The 13,118-nt window shown below is 44.6% G+C and overlaps 1 pseudogene across 1 annotated transcript in view; it reads left to right on the top strand.

The window, feature by feature from the left end:
- LOC146805717 (suppressor of tumorigenicity 14 protein homolog) overlaps nucleotides 1-13,118 on the top strand; it is a 402,115-nt pseudogene that overhangs the window by 173,396 nt on the left and 215,601 nt on the right. The window contains exon 8 of the transcript XR_014967890.1: nucleotides 9,109-9,251. The product of XR_014967890.1 is annotated as a suppressor of tumorigenicity 14 protein homolog (transcript). The remainder of the gene's footprint in view (nucleotides 1-9,108; nucleotides 9,252-13,118) is intronic.

The raw sequence follows: 13,118 nt of genomic DNA, 5'->3' as shown, positions 1-13,118 counted from the left end.
GTCCGTGGAGGGAATTCGGTGTGGCAGTGAGGCGGGGCGGGTGAGGGGCAGGGTGGGGAAATGTAAACACCGGAATATGGATGAACGGAGGTAAGTACAGATTTAAATAAATAAAAACGAATTTCGTTGCGCACGCTGCATCGCATTTTGCCACTGACCGCTACTGCCTTTTTAATATAACACTATTCCACATTTTGTACCAAAGCCTCCACGTAAGCATTCTTAGAGCAAGTCCAATAAGCCGATCTTACTATTGTTTTAAACCACTTTAAAACATCCACCCCATAACAGTTCTCAAAGCTTCTTAACTTGTAGTCTAAGGACATTCTGCGCTAGCATTTTCCAATTAGATAGGCTGGTGTTAGGACTTATGGCTAGGAGTGAATCTATGAGGGGAATGTTTGTACTTTCTAATTAGCCCTTTCACCATGGCTACACCCTTAACCCCTTGTGTGCCACGTCCTTTCCCCGCCCTGTGCCGGGCGTTGCATTAGCGGGCGGGGTTCATGACGAGCTGGACTCGTCATGGGCACAGCGCAACCGCGGCCCATGACGAGTCCAGCTCGTCATGGGCACAGAAGGTTGTTAAGGGCTCCCCCTATGAACAAAACACCGCGATGATGCTGCCGCAACCCCCTAACCCTGATCTACTCTTGTTTTTTTCACTATCTTTCAGGTCTCAGATCACTTGGCCAATTTGGACCTGGTTCTCAACTGCAAGGCTGGTTACTACTACATCACGCCAATCCATGAACCAGCATTGCGATAATGCTAGAGTTGAGATTATTTTCTCTGACTCAAACACGGTCCTGAGGAATTGCCACTAGACCCGCTAGGAGCTACCTTTGGCATGAAACATGTCAACCTCACGCACCACACAGGCCCTGTAGGACCATTATATCCAGTCATGGCTACATGCTTTTAGTTAGGCTAGTGCCCCACCTAGGAATGAAATTAATATAAAATGCTGCCCTAGACCTATTTTAAACAATACTGCACACTCACCGCACTACCAAGTCCACACACCCACATGCACCATACAGCTTCATCTACAAAAGATCTCCACTAAAGAGCCCCTTCGCGGGTGCCCGTCGGGTATTGCAGCGCCGTCTCGACGAGGAGCAGGCCCAATGATGAAGCATGACATTCTCCGGGGTGAGTGAGGGTACTTCTTAACAGACCTGAACACTCTCCCCCACACTTAGGAACTGCATACTAGTTTTTCAAATACTTTCTAATTTGGGCAGGCCTATTTTGTGAAGTCTTGAAAGAGTCCACCATTTTCTCTTGAATATTTGGAGTCAAGCTTGTGCTAGGGCAGGAGTGACTTGGGATTCAAATGCAGTTTTTTAAGACTGATTCTCTTGGGAGAGTAAATGGAGCTTGCATGATTTCATTTCTTCCCATTTTTCTTATTGTTTTATATATTGTTTTAGTTTTTGTGACTGCAAGAAATGTATATTGTTTGGATATTAGGTGTTACTGATGAATGAAGGTTAACAGAATATCAAGAAAATATGGTTGGGATAAACATCCTAGCCAAGTTAACAAGATGTTTACTTTTGAAAACATAATTTTCAGTGGGAAGTTTTTGTGATGGTATGGATAATACACAGGCAATCGTATGGGCCTAAATCCAGTGTCTGTTCACTTATGGCGACAAACACAATCTCATATATATTTTCACTCAAGGAGGAAAGTTGGAACAAAGAAGAGCGATGCAGGTCAGAAATGTTGAGTGTGGCACACCCTGGTCAGGCAGAGTGAGCGCTATCTCATCTTGCTACAAGAAAGCTCCACAAGAGCGCAAATTGAGCGATAACCAAAGGTTGCATTCTTCCTCTTACTGAAGGAACCATATAGGCAGAATAAACAGAAGTCAAAACAGAGCCTGCATGAGAGGGATTCCCGACTGTCAGGAAGAGAAACCACACACAGTTGAATAATAAGTGAGCCAGTGATGAAGCTGGATCAATAGAACGAGGAGCTTTTCTGATGGGAAATCCAAGAGGAATGTGAATAGGAGAATTATGGATTTTGCAAGAGGGCCACTTAAGTGGGCAGGACAGTAATATTGAAAGTGGTGGTAGTGCAGAGGTGAAAACTGAAGGGAAATGAGGATTCTGAAGATGAGAAGCTGGGGACGAATGAGAGAAATATGGCAAGCTACAGCCCACTGCAGGGCACAGAAGTGCCAAAAAGAGAGAAGAAACAACAGTCAGTGGGCTAGGCAACACAGAGGCAAGAGGCTGTAGATAATGGATCCAGATGGTCTAGGAGCTCAAGTGTAGCTGGGATTGGAACAAAATATGAGTATGTGGATGACTTGTTTGAGGATTATGAACAGGACAAGTCAAGAGATGAGGAGAGAGTTGCATGAATCGTGGTGAAAAGTAGGGAGTTTAGTCAGACCAGGTGTGGCATTATCTTTCTCTCCAGTCTCAGGCCAGTATACTCTCCTGCTCCCCATTTTCCCCAACCTTATGTACTCCTATTAGCCATAAACCTTTACTCGTCTTGTCTCCCACCACCAAATTTCTCAGTCACCCAGAACCCTGTGCCGCTTAAGCCTGTTTTCCATTTCAGTGCCATTCAGAATACCTCATGATGGGAGGGACGTTACTGGTGCTGGATAAAGAGAGCTCAGGTTAAGGCAAGGGGTAGCAGAGAAAGTTAAATGGAGAACGTAGGTGATGGAGAGTGTATTAAATGTGAAATAGAATCCGGTTGGAGTCAAGTAAGGCATGCAGTGAGGAATTTGGGCAGTGAGGGTCAGCAAGCCCAGAAAGTTAACTGTGTACATGCAGCTGAAATGTGATGCTAAGAGGGGCAAGGGGCATTTGAGCTTGCGAGCTGGGTAACATCAGGTGAGGGGTGGGATAGTTGTTCATGTTAGACCATTGTTTTGTGGCAGTTTACAATTTGCTGGTGGATGTTGTTTATGTGATCTCATCTTGCTTCCAAATAATCAATAAATCAAGCGTTTGTTAAGCGCAACTACTCTTCCGTAAGGGTCTCAAGGCACTGGGGGTGGGGGGTGCAGGTTCCAGTCCATCAAGGGGGGGTCTGTCAAAGAGACAGGTTTTGAGGTTTCTAGCGAAGATGGGAAGAGATGTTGTCTGTCTGAGGTGGAGCAGAAGAGCGTACCAGGCTTTGGCCGCAAGGAAGGAGCAGGAGCGGCCTCCCGATCTGGTTTTTCTGGTGTGGGGGACCACGGCGTAGGAGAGCTGGGCTTATCGTAGGGTCCTTTGGGGTGCGTGGAATTGGAGTCGGCTGTTCAGGTATGCTGGTCCAGTGTCGTGGAGGGCCTTGTGTGCGTGGGTGAGCATTTTGAAGGTTACTCTAGCCTCAATAGGGAGCCAGTGGAGTGTGCACAGGTGCTGGTAGATGTGGCAGTGTCTTGGCAGGTTGAGGACCAGTCTTGCGGCGGTGTTCTGGATGTTTTGTAGGTTGCGGGTGAGGTTTTTATTTATTACGTCATAGAGTGCATTGCCGTAGTCGAGTCTGCTGGTGACCAGGGTGTGAGTGACGGTCTTTCTGTGTTCGAGGGGGATCCATTTGAAGGTCTTACGTAGGAGACCGAGGCTGTGGAAGCAGGAGGATGAGACGGAGTTGATCTGGCAGTCCATTTTGATCTCGGAGTCCAGTATGATTCCCAGGTTGCGTGCATGGTTCGTGGGGGTAGGCGGGCTTCTGAGGGTTGGGGGTCACCAGGTGTCGTTCCAGGTGTCGGGGTTTGGGCACATGATGAGTACTTCTGTTTTGTTGGTGTTTAGTTGTAGGCAGCTGTTTTTCATCCATTTGGCGACGGCTTCCATGCCTTCTCGAAAGTTGTGTCTGGTGGTGTTGGGTTAGTTGGATAGGGAGAGGATGGGTTGGGTGTCATCTGCGTATGACACAATGTTTAGTCAGTAGGTTCTGACGATGGGGGCGAGCGGAGCCATGTAGACGTTGAAGAGCGTAGGGCTGAGGGAGGACCCCTGGGGGACTCCGCAGGTGGTTGTTGTAGGGTCCGAGAGGAAAGGGGGAGTCTGATCCGCTGCATTCTGCCGGAGAGGAAGGAGCGGATCCAGTCGAGGGCCTTGTCCTAGATCCCTGCATCGTGGAGTCTGCATATTTGGGTGTGGTGAGAGACTGTGCCGAACGCCGCTGAGGAGGATGGGGGCTACTCTATCTCCTTTGTCCAGTAGGGTGCGGATCTCGTCTGTTGCGGCGAGGAGGGCGGTTTCCGTACTGTGTTTTTTTCTGAAGCCAGATTGAAAGGAGTTGAGGATGTTGTGCTCTTTGATGAATGTGGCGAGTTGATGGCTTTCTCGATGACTTTCGCTGGGAACGGGAGCAGGGAGATGGGTCTGTAGTTTTTGAGGTCGGTGGGGTCCGCCCAGGGTTTCTTCAGGAGGGGGTTGATCTCGGCATGTTTCCAGTTGTTGGGAAACAAGGCGGTCGCCAGGGAGCAGTTGATGGGGTGGCGGAGCATGGGTGCGATAGTGTCGGCGGCTCTGTTGAAGATGTGGTGGGGGCAGGGGTCCGTGGGGGTCCCGGAGTGGATTGACTTCATCATCTTTAGTGTGTCTTCGGTGGTGAGGGCTGTCCAGTTGTCAATCGCTGGCTTCAGGGTGTCGGGGTGGTTGGTGGGGGTTCAGTCTGTTGGTAGTCTTCGTTGAAGTTGTCGTAGATGGTCTTGATTTTGTGGTGAAAGAAGCTGCTGAGTTTGTCACAGAGGTCTTGTGGGGGAGGGATGCCAGTCGACTCGCTGGTGGGTTGGGCGAACTCCTTGATGATGTTGAAGGGTTCTTTGCTGTTGTGTGCGTGTGTGGAGATTCTGTCTTCAATCACTTTTTTCTTTGTTTTTCTGATGAGTTGGTGGTGAAGTTGTTGCATGCTTCTGTGGATTTGGTGTTCCTCCAGACCTTTTCGAGGCGGTGGCAAGTGCATCCGGACTCTCGAAGTTCGGGGGTAAACCATCTGGCTTTCTTGGCGTGGGTGTTGTTGTTTTTCTTGTTTCTTGAGGGGGGCTATGGTGTAGTTCCTGTCGGATATCCATCTGTGCAGGGTTTGGGCTCCGGTGTTGGGGTCGTCGTGTTCCGCGATGGTTGGGATGGAGTTGCTGAGTGAAGAGGTGAGCTGATCGTCTGTGATTCTGGTCCAGTTTCTTCGTGGGAGCAGGTGCTGGTGTCTGTGGATGATGGGTGTTCTGAAGGTGAAGTGGACGCATCAGTGGTCAGTCCATGGAGTTCGGTGGTGTGGCTGAAGGTGATGGAGTTTCCTGTTGTGAAGAGGGGGTCGAGGGTATGTCCTGCTGAGAGCGTGGGTCCGGTCACAATTTGTCAGAGTCCAATGTTGTGGAGGTGGTCCAGGAGGGATGTGGTGTTGGGGTCCAGTTGGTTGTTGAGGTGGAAGTTGAGGTCTCCCAGGAGGGTGTAGTTGGTGGATGCGATGGCATGTGGGGAGTTGGCGAACGGTCTGTGGGATCCAGGGGTTCGGTAGATGAGGGTTCCTTGGAGGATGGTGGTAGGGCTAGTTAGTATCTTGAAGTGTAGGTGTTCCATCATGTTTGAGGGCTCATCGGGGAGTGTGCTCAGGCGGATAGTGGATTTGTGGACGATGGCCATTCCTCCTCCCCTGCAGATGTGGCAGTCCTTCCTGAAGCTCTTGTTTCCTTAGGGAATGGTGATGGCGATGTCAGGTCCTGAGGTGGTGTTGGTCCAGGTTTCGGTGAAGAATGCTACGTCCGGGTTGGTGCTGTCAAGGAGGTCCCAGGTTTCTGTGGCATGCTTGTGGAGGGATCGGATGTTGAGGAGGATGCATTGCAGGGTCTTAGGTTTGGGTGTGTTTCCTGCGGTCGGGTTGTGCTGGGTCCATGTTCCTAGCAGTGCAGTAGGTTTGTCAGCAGTGTCCTTACCCCCCACAGATAATGCATCTGTGGTTTGTCCTCCTGCAATAATGGGCTCCGCAGTCAAAGCTTACCCCAACCCAGGTAGGTGATCCTGGTTCTTGCTCCATTTCAACCACCCACCCCTTCACGTTGCCTTCTGCCAGCTGACAAAGACCACAGATGGGCAGGTGGTGTGTAAACGGACTCAGTTAATTAGCTATTCGTTGCATCACACAGGAGGATATAAATCATCACAATATTTTTTATCATTATTATGCCCCTTTTATGTATATAATTGCATGTCATAAATCATCAGACAATCATAAATCATTGTTTCACATGCATCAACGTTAAGGAAACAGTAACAGGTTGCCAAGTAATTGCTGGATGTCCACTCACCATAAATCTTTCCTGACAGCACCTTCCGATGAAGGCCCACTCCAAACGAATTAGGTGTTGCAGCTTCTAGGCTTCCTTTGCTACCGATGTGTGGCATTGTCAGCCCTCTCTGTCCGTGCCTCGGCTGCAAGTGCCATGTTCGCTCTGAGGCTAACCCCTTATATTGGCCCTTCTTTTGGCCTCCAGTGTCCCTGCCATAAGGCATTCAAAGAAACCTTTCCCGCCCCGCTTTTTGGACGGCTTTCTGTCTATTTTACCCAGCTTCCACTGTCTGTTAAAGGTGCTATCTCCCCTACATTGGTGGCCGTTACATGACCACCGTCAGCTTCCTCTGCCTGCTCTGAGAGCCCTTCACTAAGAGAAACCAAACAGCTCTAGCGCACCAGTGATGCTCAAAATGAACATGTTCATCCTCACCCTTGAAGTTGGACTTGTCCACTGCATAGTTGCCTGGCATCTTGATGTTGATATGACTGTGCCTGAGGAATTCCCAGCCCATCCCCTTTGTGGAATTTACTCATGGAGTTTCCTCCTGGACTGCTCTACTGTGCTGTGATTTACGCCCCCTTCCATTCGTATAACACTATGATCTCTGACTACAAGACATCAGCCGGGTGAAGTAGCCTGGCCATGCTCACCAGGTCGACTTTCATGATTTTAAGAAGTTTATGCCAGCCAAATTCCACTAGGTCATTCCCCTGAGGTGTATAAAGTTAGAATCCAGTGTCCTGTGCAACTGCAGCACTTTATTGCCTGTAACAGCTGGGTCCATTGCATGCCGGGCTTACCCATTCATACCACTCTGGTGTTGCATAGCCAAACCCCACCATACTGCTTACGCAGCCAAACCATCCTCTTCCTTACAGCTGCTCCTGCAGGGGAGAAGTCATGTGCCTTAGACACTGCTGGGTCTGATGCATGCTCTTAACTTAATGCATGCAATTTCCATCTGCCCAGGTTTCAATTTTTCCAGCAACCGTAGACTGCTGCCATTGCGACTGCCCCTATGTGAAATGAGTGTGTTCTGAAGCGCTCCTGCCTCAGGGTTATCCGGATACCTGCTGTGAACTAGAGCCTGCTAATGAAGGTTCCATCATGGTGTATGAAGAGCTTGAGGCCCCTGTAGGCCTTACTTGAAGATAAGCTTGCATCAGGCAAATGGGGCATACCTCCACTGGTGTCATGCAGTCAATGCGCGCAATATTGCATTTTACTTCCTGGTCTGTTTTAGAGCAATGGCAAATGTCTGTCCCTTATGTGCACATCCTGTAAACATAAGGTTGAACAGTCGGGATCCCCTTTAGCGAAGGTCACCAATTTACAGACTCTGTACGCTCTGAAGAATGCCAACGAGAAGGCCACCTTAAACATATCTAGGCAGTCTGTCTCAGCGACACGCTGGGAAATACTGTGAAGGAAAAACCCAAACATCGGTTGGACTTGCATTCTTTATCTGTGTACCTTATTGTGTACGCAGATAATGAAAATTACACCCTATTTTTCTTTTTTAATCAAGTCATCAATTCTTATGCAATTGAATGTTGGAGAAAGTGCCAATGTGTGAAGTGGACCATCACTTTTCTGGGTGGAATGAAACTTAATTGAATCGATGCAGAGCATGTGACTTTTTTTTTTTTGTTTGTAATACCTTTGAAAATGCTATTTAAAGCTTAGAGCACACGTCTTTTAAACGTGGATACACAACCCAGTTTCCAAGTCACCCAAGCCCTTTTCACACATAATCTTGGTCCTAGCTTTTCAAGGCAAAAGCATGTGGCATTCTGGGCTACATAAATGCTACATTTTGGGATATGTTTTTTCAGTTTTAAAATTTGCAATAGTATGCTGCTAAAATGTCCTTTCATTGTGCAGCAAAATTCCCTGATCCATGCTGCAATATTATGGGGGTCTGACATAGATTGATATGATTCAGGTTTGATTAACGTTTTTCGTAATTTTCATATTTGCTGAACAGTTAATATTTAGGAACAACATCCTAACAGTCATCCGTTTGTTATGCTATCTCTTAAATTAAAAAGTACAGAAGGATTAATATTTCTGTGAAATGAAATTATTTGGAGATATTAATATTGGTGTATTGAAACGAAAATCTTGGAATTATATACAATTTTCTTTCTTAGGATGTTTTGGGATGGTTTTAGGTAATCAATACAATGTAGTAAAATCTTGTTGTATCATTAATGCGAACGTTTGAGGTGAAAATGTATCAGGATTGTTTACAGAGATTCAGATGTAAAAAAAAATAAGCTCCGGTCCTGACGACCGTCAGGATTGTCAAATATCAAAGCTACATAGTCTTGATTCCGCCTCATGCCTTTTTCCTTCCACCACCAGTCACTCACTGCCCCTTTATTTCACTCTTGCTGGTTCCCTTTCAACCTTCTTTTCTCCCTTTGTCATTGTTTTTCCGTCTTTATCTTCCTCCTCCTTTTGTATTTTTCTTTCTGTAGCTCTAGGTCTGATGAGGAAAAAGAAGTGCAAATAAGCACTGCACATTGAATAGAAAATGTCTTAAAACAAAGATAAAACACTACTGGTGCTGCTTTTTTGCCCTGTAAATAATGAATGACTGACTGACCTCCACAAGGAAATAAATATACTCTTAACTTTTTAGCTCAAAATCCTATGTGATTGGCTCAATTGCATATTAAACCTTCTTCTTCAGACTATTTAAAATCTTTTAATATCTTTTAATGTACTCAACTGGATTAATATTGAATGTATTACGCATGTGTGTGGGTGGCTTTTTGTATATTAGTGTGCATTTGTGATCTCTGATAAATTCAATGAGAGTAGATCTTGAATCCTTTCAGGTGGTGTGGACCACCGTTGTCTTGGAATCTTCCCATGATGCGTCTTACATCATCAAGCAATGTGATGCTCGTGACATTCTCGCTGGACAGAACGAGAGAAAACAGCATGCTTAAAGCATACTTTCAAGCCATCCCTAAAATAGGTGAGTCACAAAGATCCTGGCACTTGGCTCTGACAGGGAGTTTCTGATGCACTGCGAATATTTACACTGCTGCAAAAAAGAAAGTGACATATAATCCAGAAAGAGCCCACAAAATCCAACATGATTTAACGTGGAAGGGGTGTCGGGCTCTGATTTAATGTAGGAAAGAGACTCCTGGTTTCATGTGACATAATGTGCCTTGTGAATAGGATAATCGTGTCTTTCTAGGGCTACCTTGTAAGCCCTGGGATATCCAAGTAAAATCTTGAAAAGAAAAAAGAAAAACCCTGGAATGAATTAAATTTGCTAGGTAATTGTGAAGTACATTAACAGAAGGCATATACTATGCCCCGAGGAGAAAAAAGTAATAGTTCCTACACCAGAAGCCAGAACCTGTTGAAATTTGTTACAAGAGACTGTTTGCGTTTATTGACAATTATAGGTAAAATAGAAAGCGTTCTTCATACAGGCTCAGGGGAAAAGACATAGGTTTTCTCTGATAGGATGAACCTCATATTTTGAGCAAATGTGTAACTTGTGTGGGTTTCACAAATAATGCTTTTAGGAGACAATGACATCTATGGCAATCATAGATTTCCTTGAGTACACAGATATGCACACGTTCTGCATGGAGAATAGTAGAAGGTGTACTAATTGGCATGAGCAGATGCAATGGAAATGTGCATTTGGCAAATAACCTACCTTTTGTGTTTACATGGTAAAGCATCTTACTCAGAAAAAAGCCCATTCCATTCTTCCGCCCTCATTCAGAATGGGGTATTCCTTCACATCCCCACCTAGAAACTCACTCACTCCAGCTCTTGATTGTCATGGGTGTAAGTGTGCATTATTGTATATAACATCATGCAAAATGAATGTGAATATCCAAAATATGCAAGTTGACGGTTAGTCCATTTTGAAGAGCTAACCCCTTGGCCTTTACTTATGTAGGTAATTAAGCTTTGAATATTCACATAAAGTTGCTGGCAAAAATAAGATAAATTATTACTGGAAAACATGTTTAAAATAGTTTGAATCTTTTTGTTTAATTGTAGTTGTGCTACTCGTCTACTCTGAAGCAGCTCCTGTGACATTTACTCCTATAGGTTTAGGTCATTGTCGTTGCTGTGTTCCATTCATGGTGACTGCTGAGCTGACATTGTCTTGCTTTTCCCAAACCGCTTTTGCTCGAGCAGGGACCTAATACCAGGACAACGCCAGTGGTGGTTTCTCCAAGAGGGTGGAGAAGCATCGCCCACCCGCAGCCCGCTGAGAGCCACCCATGAAAAAATAAACTGCCAATGAAATACATAATTTCATTGCCATTTTATTTTTCCAATGTACGCGCCACATGCAGTGACCAGAACCAAGAAAGGGGCTAGCCTGACACGCTCACTTTGCAGCTGTCCGCTCAGCTGATTTAGACAGCTGGGTAGAGAGTAAGCAGAGGCCATGAGGGCCTGAAGGAGCATTTGACCAACCCACTCCATCCAGTCCTCCTACTTCTCTCATGCAGCATGAGAGCAGTGCCAGGATTGGTTAGGGGAGCTCCAAAGCAGACTGCAGTTTCAATGAGGAGGACCGGACGATGTGTGGCAGTCAGTAGGTACCGTTAATTCAACTTTTATTTATATAAAATGTTAGTGTTATTTTGGGTGAAGGGAGGGGTTGCTTTATATAGACTTTTGGAGGAAGGGAATGCATTATTTTTGGCTTTTGGGAGTGGGTGTTTAATTATGGATTATGGATGGAGGGTGTGAGTCTTTTTGCTTTTTGGGAAGTGTTGTGCCACTTTGCTCGCCCACCACTTTCAAAGGTCGCCAGCCACCACTGGATAACGCTTGAATTAAAAGGCTCAAGCAGGCATTAAATCAGATTGTATCTCACATATGTTAGTGAACGATCCATCTTGACTTGATTTTTTACATACGTTTTGTTCCAGAGAACCCCAGGATCATTTCTTTTTTATTAGAAATACCTTTATACTTAAATAGTTGCAGCTTTTTCTTGTTGTTTTAGTTTTTATAAATCATTTATTGCTTTGAAATAATGTTGGCTATTCCTAAACTGCACTTTGTAGTACATTTAGTAGCATAACAATAGTACTAATAATGACTACAAAATATTATTCAGAAACCTACATGTGGAGGTCTCAGCCTGAGATACTCCTATCTTTTCTTTGCAGAAATCTCTGCCTACGTGTGCATAGACTTTTGTATTAAAAGTGTGAGAGGTGGTATCTTGAAAATAGAAAATACTTAACTCAAAATGGGAGGGATTAAGAGGGGGGCATGAAGGGGTTACCGAAAGGGCTTGGGAGGCAGATACTATGCACAAACTGAACTCCTAAAATTAATACAGCCGAAAAAGACCCAAAACAATAGTACATGTACTACAGCTTAGGCTTAGAGTAAGTCAAGAATACATATGGGCAATCACTTGTACTGCAACACACTCCAATATTTAGTTTTTTCTGTATTTCGTATTTATTTAATAGTCTGATATCATGCCCACAAGGCAATACAAACAATTCATATTTTACACTCTCCAATAGAAAATAATGGAACCAATAAATCACCGAAGAACTATGTTGGACAATAATGGAACCTTTTCTTAAGATCCAATAATTTTTTGAAATTTTAAGTAAATCCTGTGTAATGTTATTAGAACTTATTTTTTACCTTTGTTATTTTTTATAGCTAATTCTTTTGACTTTTCTAACAAGGCTTACAACACTTGGAACACACATGACAAAGCAAGGAGTGATTGTTCTGAACACCACAACTCATCTTGTGCTAAAACACATTTCAACACCAACCATTCACATCCAGGCTGAGCACATAATAAAGGAACTCACACACCAAACAACTTTTTCTGCCTACACTATGGACCTGATTAAAAGTTGCTCATAATATTCTGACCCATTCGTAAACACCGGTTTACACATGGGTCGAAATTACGAGTTTTAAGATATTTAATGCAACCTATAAATATATTGGATGTGTTAAATAATTCAAGCTTCGTTAGATTTCGGCAGGTCAGCTCTGTTGAAATTGAACAGGGGAAAACATAACGTATTTACTGTTTTGTTGGGATTTTGGTGCATTAAATACCAAACTCTGCATGTTGTTTTTCATGGACTAGTAATAGGTGTTATTTATCTCACTTTCCAAATAACGTACCCTATGGTATCATCATATATCAGAGGTGATAAATAACACATTAGTTCATAATCAGGGCCCATATCGTGGAACATGTCTGCTATTTTACCCCTCATTTTGAGGAATAATTGAGGAAGAGAAAGCATTTTAACAAGTAAAGGATTACTTCTTGGGATGTCCAGGGAAGCAGACATTGCCAGATATCGGTAGTCACCTCGTATGCTCTTTCTCCTCGTTACCTCTCAGACATCCAAAAACACTACCCCACAGCGGTACAATAGGGCACATATACGTACACAAGCCATTATTGAATGCACATTTGGGGTCCTTAATTACTGATTCTTATGTCTTGACAGAACAAGGTAGGGTGCGCAAGATTTTTACAGCCTGTTGCATGTTTCACAATATCGCCATGAGACAGGGCTTAATATTGATCTTGTGCCAGATGTATGGACACTTTTACCATAAACACAGAATGGGTAACATTGTTTGATACATCTGGCCCTTATCTACTTCCACATCCATGTACCCTGGGTGGGGAACAGAATTCAAGTCAGGGTATTTAGGTGCTGTACCTGGCTAGTTAACTATTTTTTTCTTGAGATGCTAGTTTGGCTGATGCATGTATGTGGCTAGACAGTCTCTTGTCAATGATGAATGGTGGACTACTACACTGTCCATATATGTCATCCTGGGACTACTCAAC

Source organism: Triturus cristatus, chromosome 8 (assembly GCF_964204655.1).
Source record: "Triturus cristatus chromosome 8, aTriCri1.1, whole genome shotgun sequence".
Classification (NCBI taxonomy): domain Eukaryota; kingdom Metazoa; phylum Chordata; class Amphibia; order Caudata; family Salamandridae; genus Triturus; species Triturus cristatus.
This window is presented reverse-complemented; position numbering and strand designations above follow the sequence as displayed.